We start from the raw sequence: 10,458 nt of genomic DNA, 5'->3' as shown, positions 1-10,458 counted from the left end.
TGCAATATGGCAACAAGTATCCACTTTCTATAATGGATTGTTGCCACACACAAGGCAGACACTTGATTCTAGCTCCGGGGGACTTCTAGGTAATCGATGCCCACACGAAATATATAATCAAATTGAGGAAATTGCTCAAACCAATTTTCAATGGCACACCCCCCGGGGGAATAAATCTATTGCCCCGGGCGCCCATAAGGTCGATGAAAGCACTTCTTTACAAGCCCAAATCGAGGCCCTTTCTTCAAAAATAAAAAAATTGGAAATGACAAAATCAGTCTCGGTTATGGCCTGTGAAGGGTGTGGTGGGTCACATGAAAATTGGAGTTGTATGAAAGAAACGGACGATCAACAAGAAATGGTAAACTACATTGATAATAGACCTAGGCCGTCAGGTCCCCCAACGGGAACTTACAACCAAGGATGGCGAAACCACCCAAACCTTGGTTGGAGGGAACCCGGCAATAGTAGTAACCAACAAACCCAACGAACAAACTTTCAACAACCAAGAAATGAGTCACAAAATTTCACTCAACAACAAAGTGGACGAGAAAGGCTCGAAGATACTATATCTCGCCTCATCTCCGACACTGAAAAGAAAAACTCGGAAAGATTTCTACAATTAGAATCAAATTTTAGAAATCAACAAGCTAGCATTCAAAACATAGAAAAACAATTAAATCAAATAGCTCAAAATTTTGCCGAGAGACCGCAAGGCGCATTACCTAGCAATACCGAAACAAACCCAAAAGCGCAAGTTCACCTCATCACGCTACGAAACCGCACCGTGGGACCTGCAGAAGCGCCACCGCCAACAGAAGAAACAGTACCCACACCTCTGCAGGAGAAGAACTCCCCTCCGTCACCAGAGCCTAGCAAGGCTCCTCGAGTTCCATACCCCGGTAGGTTAATTCGTCAAAAGACCAATGAGCAATTCGCAAAGTTCGAAAGTCTGTTAAAACAATTGCATGTCAATATTCCTTTTATCGAGGTCCTAACCCAAATGCCCAAATACTCTAAATTCATGAGGGACTTCCTTACGCATAAAAAGAAAATTGAAAATTTGCAATTAGTCAATTTAGGCGAAGAATGCTCTGCACTCGTACTCAATAAACTTCCCCAAAAGAAAATCGATCCCGGAAGCTTCACGATTCCCTGTTCAATAGGGGAATCCCCCGTTCGTAATGCTCTAGCCGACCTTGGGGCTAGCATTAACCTCATGCCCTCATCTATGTTTAAAAGACTCGGCTTGGGAACCACGAGTCCCACAAAAATGAGCATACAACTCGCTGATCGCTCCGTCAAATTTCCACAGGGTGTCATCGAAAATGTTTTGGTAAAGGTAAGCAGATTCGTCTATCCAGCCGACTTTGTCATACTAGATATGGAAGAAAACACCGAGGTTCCCCTCATACTAGGAAGACCCTTTCTTGCCACCGCCCAAGCGGTGGTAGATATGAATGACGGAACACTCACTTTGAGGTATGGGGATGATGAAGTAAAATTCGGAGTCGGGAAAAGAATAGAGGACGACGACCCGGTCAACTACATGAAGGTTATTGATTCGAGCTTGGATGCTGCTCTCCGACGGTGTAACATGGGACGCCAAGCATCCCACTCAGAAAACATATAACCTCGCATTGGGTCTAGCCAAGGACCCTTATAAACGTGGCGCACCACGGAGGCATTCCACGGAACTATCCTTAGTGTAGTTTAATCTTTTAGTTTTAATTTGCAGGAATAAAACACACTCATGGTGGAAATGGATGAAAAGGGAACGAGAAAAATGGCCCCATGTACAAAGAACAGAGCAACCCGACACAAATCTCCATCACAGAAGGCTCAACACGGGCCGTGCCCAACCAACACGGCCCCGTGCTGAGCCACCTGCAGAAAAACGCCCAGTTCAGGTAACAGGACACGGGTCGTGTTCAACAGACACGCCCCCGTGTCCAGACTTCTGTCTCATTTCTTTAATTTCTGTTACTGGAACCTGACCACGGGGCCGTGCCCGGTCACCACGGGGCCGTGTCCAGACTGCCAGTAACATAAATCTTTGCTTTTTAACACTACACCACACATCCAGTCAATCTAAAAATTTATTTTTGGGACACATTGAGGACAATGTGTAATTTAAGTGTGGGGGGGAAGTTAACACTTTGAAATTTTGCAAGTCCTAACAACAAGCCTTACACAAAACTCTATTGGAACCGCTAAACACCCCAAATTTTTTCAAAAATCCTTTTCATTTTTACTTGTCTAAAGTTTAAGTTAGGAATTACAAGTTTAATGAGATTATATTTTTATGAAATTTACGACCGAGAGCGTCGTGATAACAAAGAACCAACATAAGAAAATTATAAAACGGCATAACAAGTCTAGTTAAAATTCGATTATATATACTTGATCACATTAAAAACCCATTCCCACAAAAGTGAGTTTTGAGCCTTTATTGAGCATACAAATTTACATCTTTAGACTAAATGCTCATTTTTCGTTTCTTGTGTGAATAGCCGCTTGGTTCTTACAACTCTAGAACTTGCCACGACAATACATTCCTGGTCCTTACCAACTTAAACCCAAGTAAGTAAATGATGGAGGCATTAGGACTAACCAATTTTTTTCTTTCTACACCATTATTTTTCAATTTTTTTACCACCTACCCAAAATCCCCTAGTTAACCCCTTTGAGCCTAAACCTTTCATTTCATTACCCTAAAACCCTTTTTACCCACCAAAAACCTTTTTATTTTTCACCCCTTATTTTAGTAACAAAGCTCGGTTTTTCGCAAGCTCGTTCTTTTATGTGACTAAAAAAAAATGATCATGAAGTTAAAAACAAACAAAGCTATACAAACAAAAGCTTGTTTGGAGAAATACTTCAAAATAAAAAGTCACTAAAATTTTTTTTTCGAAAACCGACGCTTTTTACGCTTTTCGCCCTTTTTACTAACCACTAACCCAACCACCCACCTTTAACCCAAGCCTAACCCTTCACCCAAAAAGTACTCTTGATATTTACAGAGGTATAAAGTTAAAAAGGAGGAGGATTGATTGCTTGGCAAGCCTATGGAAGGCGTGAGTTCCATGCCGCTCTCGAGTGATTCACTAAAAAAATACACCTACGGCCGAGTGTTGAGTGATTTATTCCGTGAGGTATGTGAACTTGTATATAAATGGAATTTTAAAAAAGGCATGTTATGCCCAAATAAGTAATTTATCCTATGAGACGTTCTCAATAAATCATAACGAATAGGATTGTGAATAAATAAAAATAAAACCTAAAAAGATCTTGTATTCCCGACACTCTATGACAAGCCAAAAACTTTCTCTTCTACCTATTCCATTTGGGAGTGTAAGCCACATTTTAAAGAGTTTTGCTTGAGGACAAGCAAAAGTTCAAGTGTGCGGGTATTTGATGTGTGTAAAATTCAACATATAAATCACATCAATTAGGGCATAAAACTAACCCTTTTTAAGTACTAATGTTGGAAAAAGAGTGTTTTTGTCTTCCTTTTGTATTTTCAGGATGAAATGAGCTCAAATTCACAAGAGAAGCAAAAAGACAACTAATTCTAGCATAAATACAAGAAAAGGAATAAAAGTAGACTGCCCGAACCCTCAATGGCATCCTCCAAAGCAAAGAAGAGAAAACAGAAGCCTGAACACGCCCCGTGCTCAGCCAGCACGGGGCCGTGCCCAAGAAGCAGCATAAAAGACAAACTTGTAGAAGCTTCCATTACCCACCACGGGGCCGTGTCCAGTGAGCACGGGGGCGTGGTGAAAGTACAGCAGGCGCATTAATTGTAATTGCGAATTACAATTAATGAGGAGAGAGAGTGTCAGACGGGCACGGGGGCGTGTCCAGCGGACACGGGGCCGTGCCCAGCCTTCTGTTCAGCCTATAAATAGGGGTGCTTGGTTTCATTCCATCTCATCCCTTGGCACACCACCTCTCTCACACTTCATCCACCACCCACCACCACCATAACACCATCATCCACCACCATCATCCACTGTCCATCGTAGAGTGTGTGAGTCGTCTCGGGATCCAAGATTGATCGTAAGAGTTCTTGACAATCAAGGCCATGTTTGCCTAAGTCTCTTACATCACTTGGTGAAGACAAGTGTTTAGTATAATACTTTTTATTTGGTTTTGTATTAATGACTTTAATAACTAGTTGCTTATGTTGAAGGTGATCTTTCCTTATCGTTTGTCCGTGGTGTCTTGGCATTATTTTACTGTCTATATAAAATAAAAGATTTTCACCATTCATATCTCCACGGTCTATATGGAGGTATGTTGGCTACCTGGTCGGGGGTTAAGGGAACGGTTTGGTAAGGGTCTTGCCCTTGTTCAGCGTTTAGAGGTCCTGCTTGGGACCTGGGTCAAATTTAGTAGGATCTCCTTCAATGCCCATAGGTATTGGATGGCGGGGATCCAAACTCTTTGACCCCCTCATAAGTTAACTACTATTAATACTATAACCCGGCTATTTAGGACTGTATCCCTGCTGACTCAGACTACTTAGCCGAGGGTAACGTCACCGCCAAAAGCGGGGCCTACCATAATTTGCATTAATAACTTAATTCATTATCTTCCAATAATCCGACCCTTTAGGATTGTATCCTTGCTAACTCAAACTACTGGGTTGAGGGTAACGTCGCCTTCAAAAGAGGGGCCTACTACAATAACTAAGATAATCTCTTAAACAAGTGCAAAAGTGCGAAAATAATCAAAGGTTATACTAATACACGAGTCGGATCCAAGTGATTTATCTTGTCTATCTGTTTTTATTTTATTTTATTTTTCAGCATTTAGTTAGTTTTTATTTTCTTAGTTTAAAAACATTTTTCTCACTTTTTGATTTGATTAGACGTTGAGGATAAACCGGTATTAAAAGCTCTTGTGTCCTTGGACGACCTCGGTATCTTACCAACACTATACTACGTCCACGATGGGTGCACTTGCCCATATGTGTGTTTAGTGTTAGTGAATATCGTGTTTTATAAATTTAAAACTTGGCTAAAGGTGTAAAAAGGGCTTAATTATACATCTAAATTATAGATACACCGACACACATCAAGTTTTTGGCGCCGCTGCCGGGGACACAAGGATTTTAAGAAAGTTAGGAATCAACGGCCTAATCATATTTTTATTTTTCTTTTTAATTTTTAGGATTTTTCTTAGTTTTTCAGCTTCTGCAGAGCTCAGCACGGGCCGTGCCTGGACGGACACGGGCCGTGCCCAGCATCGTTACTGGCAGTTTTTAGTTTTCCAGGTTACAGAAGGCTGACCACGGGGCCGTGTCCAACTTCCAGTAACTGGGATCTGGAAAACAGTAACTGTAACTCCGACCACGGGCCGTGTTCGTTGAACACGGGGCCGTGGTGAACCTTCTGACCAGCATTCTTTTTTGTTTTTATTGCAGGACTTGGAACCCGACGCCAATCTTACATAGTGTATGAGCTCCAGTTCTAATAAGGACATAAAGGAACCTCTAGAAGAACCCGAACGCTTTCTCAGAAAAAGATTAAAAGCTAAAAATCAAGAGAAGGTTTCGGGTGATCCACCTCCAATGGCGGACCAACGTACCCTCATGGATTATCTACGACCTACCGTAGGTAACCTAGGCGCCGCTATCAATGCTCCGAATGTCGAAGCTAATAACTTCGAACTTCGGCCGCATTTGATACAAATGCTCCAAAACTCCGCAACCTTCCACGGGCTTGCGGACGAGGATGCCCATCTACATATCACCAATTTCTTAGAAATATGTGATACCTTTCGGATCAACGGAGCATCAAATGACGCCATCCGCCTCCGTATGTTTCCTTTCTCACTAAAACACCGAGCGAAAGCTTGGCTCAACGCCCTCCCAGCTGGATCGGTAAACACCTGGGATGAACTAGCCCAAAAATTTCTATATAAGTATTTCCCTCCTGCTAAAACTGCTAAATTAATGACTGAAATTAATACATATTCACAAGAGGACGGGGAATCCTTATATGAAACTTGGGAAAGGTTCAAGGAGCTATTACGCAAGTGTCCACATCACGGCCTTGCAATATGGCAACAAGTATCCACTTTCTATAATGGATTGTTGCCACACACAAGGCAGACACTTGATTCTAGCTCCGGGGGACTTCTAGGTAATCGACGCCCACACGAAATATATAATCAAATTGAGGAAATTGCTCAAATCAATTTTCAATGGCACACCCCTCGGGGGAATAAATCTATTGCCCCGGGCGCCCATAAGGTCGATGAAAGCACTTCTTTACAAGCCCAAATCGAGGCCCTTTCTTCAAAAATAAAAAAAATTGGAAATGACAAAATCAGTCTCGGTTATGGCTTGTGAAGGGTGTGGTGGGTCACATGAAAATTGGAGTTGTATGAAAGAAACGGACGATCAACAAGAAATGGTAAACTACATTGATAATAGACCTAGGCCGTCAGGTCCCCCAACGGGAACTTACAACCAAGGATGGCGAAACCACCCAAACCTTGGTTGGAGGGAACCCGGCAATAGTAGTAACCAACAAACCCAACGAACAAACTTTCAACAACCAAGAAATGAGTCACAAAATTTCACTCAACAACAAAGTGGACGAGAAAGGCTCGAAGATACTATATCTCGCCTCATCTCCGACACTGAAAAGAAAAACTCGGAAAGATTTCTACAATTAGAATCAAATTTTAGAAATCAACAAGCTAGCATTCAAAACATAGAAAAACAATTAAATCAAATAGCTCAAAATTTTGCCGAGAGACCGCAAGGCGCATTACCTAGCAATACCGAAACAAACCCAAAAGCGCAAGTTCACCTCATCACGCTACGAAACCGCACCGTGGGACCTGCAGAAGCGCCACCGCCAACAGAAGAAACAGTACCCACACCTCTGCAGGAGAAGAACTCCCCTCCGTCACCAGAGCCTACCAAGGCTCCTCGAGTTCCATACCCCGGTAGGTTAATTCGTCAAAAGACCAATGAGCAATTCGCAAAGTTCGAAAGTCTGTTAAAACAATTGCATGTCAATATTCCTTTTATCGAGGTCCTAACCCAAATACCCAAATACTCTAAATTCATGAGGGACTTCCTTACGCATAAAACGAAAATTGAAAATTTGCAATTAGTCAATTTAGGCGAAGAATGCTCTGCACTCGTACTCAATAAACTTCCCCAAAAGAAAATCGATCCCGGAAGCTTCACGATTCCCTGTTCAATAGGGGAATCCCCCGTTCGTAATGCTCTAGCCGACCTTGGGGCTAGCATTAACCTCATGCCCTCATCTATGTTTAAAAGACTCGGCTTGGGAACCACGAGTCCCACAAAAATGAGCATACAACTCGCTGATCGCTCCGTCAAATTTCCACAGGGTGTCATCGAAAATGTTTTGGTAAAGGTAAGCAGATTCGTCTATCCAGCCGACTTTGTCATACTAGATATGGAAGAAGACACCGAGGTTCCCCTCATACTAGGAAGACCCTTTCTTGCCACCGCCCAAGCGGTGGTAGATATGAATGACCGGAACACTCACTTTGAGGTATGGGGATGATGAAGTAAAATTCGGAGTCGGGAAAAGAATAGAGGACGACGACCCGGTCAACTACATGAAGGTTATTGATTCGAGCTTGGATGCTGCTCTCCGACGGTGTAACATGGGACGCCAAGCATCCCACTCAGAAAACATATAACCTCGCATTGGGTCTAGCCAAGGACCCTTATAAACGTGGCGCACCACGGAGGCATTCCGCGGAACTATCCTTAGTCTAGTTTAATCTTTTAGTTTTAATTTGCAGGAATAAAACACACTCATGGTGGAAATGGATGAAAAAGGGAACGAGAAAAATGGCCCCATGCACAAAGAACAGAGCAACCCGACACAAATCTCCATCACAGAAGGCTCAACACGGGCAGTGCCCAACCAACACGGCCCCATGCTGAGCCACCTGCAGAAAAACGCCCAGTTCAGGTAACTGGACACGGGCCGTGTTCAACAGACACGCCCCCGTGTCCAGGCTTCTGTCTCATTTCTTTAATTTCTGTTACTGGCACCTGACCACGGGGCCGTGCCCGGTCACCACGGGGTCGTGTCCAGACTGCCAGTAACATAAATCTTTGCTTTTTAACACTACACCACACATCCACTCAACCTAAAAATTTATTTTTGGGACACATTGAGGACAATGTGTAATTTAAGTGTGGGGGGGAAGTTAACACTTTGAAATTTTGCAAGTCCTAACAACAAGCCTTACACAAAACTCTATTGGAACCGCTAAACACCCCAAATTTTTTCAAAAATCATTTTCATTTTTACTTGTCTAAAGTTTAAGTTAGGAATTACAAGTTTAATGAGATTATATTTTTATGAAATTTACGACCGAGAGCGTCGTGATAACAAAGAACCAACATAAGAAAATTATAAAACGGCATAACAAGTCTAGTTAAAATTCGATTATATATACTTGATCACATTAAAAACCCATTCCCACAAAAGTGAGTTTTGAGCCTTTATTGAGCATACAAATTTACATCTTTAGACTAAATGCTCATTTTTCGTTTCTTGTGTGAATAGCCGCTTGGTTCTTACAACTCTAGAACTTGCCACGACGATACATTCCCGGTCCTTACCAACTTAAACCCAAGTAAGTAAATGATGGAGGCATTAGGACTAACCAATTTTTTTCTTTCTACACCATTATTTTTCAATTTTTTTACCACCTACCCAAAATCCCCTAGTTAACCCCTTTGAGCCTAAACCTTTCATTTCATTACCCTAAAACCCTTTTTACCCACCAAAAACCTTTTTATTTTTCACCCCTTATTTTAGTAACAAAGCTCGGTTTTTCGCAAGCTCATTCTTTTATGTGACTAAAAAAAATGATGATGAAGTTAAAAACAAACAAAGCTATACAAACAAAAGCTTGTTTGGAGAAATACTTCAAAATAAAAAGTCACTAAAATTTTTTTTTCAAAAACCGACGCTTTTTACGCTTTTCGCCCTTTTTACTAACCACTAACCCAACCACCCACCTTTAACCCAAGCCTAACCCTTCACCCAAAAAGTCCTCTTGATATTTACAAAGGTATAAAGTTAAAAAGGAGGAGGATTGATTGCTTGGCAAGCCTATGGAAGGCGTGAGTTCCATGCCGCTCTCGAGTGATTCACTAAAAAAATACACCTACGGCCGAGTGTTGAGTGATTTATTCCGTGAGGTATGTGAACTTGTATATAAATGGAATTTTAAAAAAGGCATGTTATGCCCAAATAAGTAATTTATCCTATGAGACGTTCTCAATAAATCATAACGAATAAGATTGTGAATAAATAAAAATAAAACCTAAAAAGATCTTGGATTCCCGACACTCTATGACAAGCCAAAAACTTTCTCTTCTACCTATTACATTTGGGAGTGTAAGCCACATTTTAAAGAGTTTTGCTTGAGGACAAGCAAAAGTTCAAGTGTGGGGGTATTTGATGTGTGTAAAATGCAACATATAAATCACATCAATTAGGGCATAAAACTAACCCTTTTTAAATCACATCATGTGCAATTGTGTCATTGAGATTAAACACATAAGGATAGTGTTTAATTCACTCAATGTTGGCTCTGATACCAACCTGTCACACCCCGATTTCCACGTGTCTCACCGGTGGGCCCGGTGGGGGACTACCGTGACGATGTTGGCAACAATATAGTCAAACCACACAATTATATAATGCACAGCGGAAGCATAAGATAAATATATAAATTTCAACCTCTGATCGTAATATCAAAATGTATTACAGGGGTTGGATATATCCACAGTGGATCGTAAATAGATATAAAGTATTGTTCCATCAGATACTTCAATCAAGCTTGCGAGACTTATCCCGACGCTAGGGAGCTAATACCAGCCAATTACGTTTAGGTACCTGCACTTAATCTTTTTGGGGAAAATACGTCAGTTTACACTGGTAAATACATTCAACTGACACATTTAAAAATGTTTATTAAAATTGATTTGAATGCACAAGGCACAAACTCTTTTATAACTTGGGAAAATTCATAATGATCTTGTGAACGTTTTACATGTTCTTTTATGCGTTCAGTAGCCCGGGTCGTGCCGGGTTAAAGATTTATAGACACACCACGTTTGCGTAAAACCGTAGTACAAAAACCAACGGCTACGTCTTTTAATTTTAATGTCGACACTTTATACCGGGTGTACGCCTACACCGGGATGTCGATGGTCGTGGCCATTTCGTAAAATGATGCCAAGGATATCCGGGACAACGGTCATTAAACCCCCCAAAGGCTTATAAGCAACAAAACTGTTTAAATGAGCCGATCATATTTAATCAATTAACCACCTAAGCGATGGAATTATATAATGCTCAATCAAGCGGTATTAATATACCGTAACCCAAGCCCATATAGGGGAAATAAGTCAAAAGTATTTACCTTTGCAAG

The 10,458-nt window shown here is 41.4% G+C and overlaps 1 non-coding gene across 1 annotated transcript; it reads right to left on the bottom strand.

Annotated features, from left to right (window-relative positions):
- Window positions 1-5,956: 5,956 nt before the first annotated feature.
- Window positions 5,957-6,063, bottom strand: LOC118489925. The gene has a single exon (XR_004887937.1). It is a non-coding gene; the product is annotated as a small nucleolar RNA R71 (small nucleolar RNA).
- Between the last annotated feature and the right edge of the window lie 4,395 nt (window positions 6,064-10,458).

This window comes from Helianthus annuus, chromosome 2, assembly GCF_002127325.2.
Source record: "Helianthus annuus cultivar XRQ/B chromosome 2, HanXRQr2.0-SUNRISE, whole genome shotgun sequence".
NCBI classification, from domain to species: Eukaryota; Viridiplantae; Streptophyta; class Magnoliopsida; order Asterales; family Asteraceae; genus Helianthus; species Helianthus annuus.
This window is presented reverse-complemented; position numbering and strand designations above follow the sequence as displayed.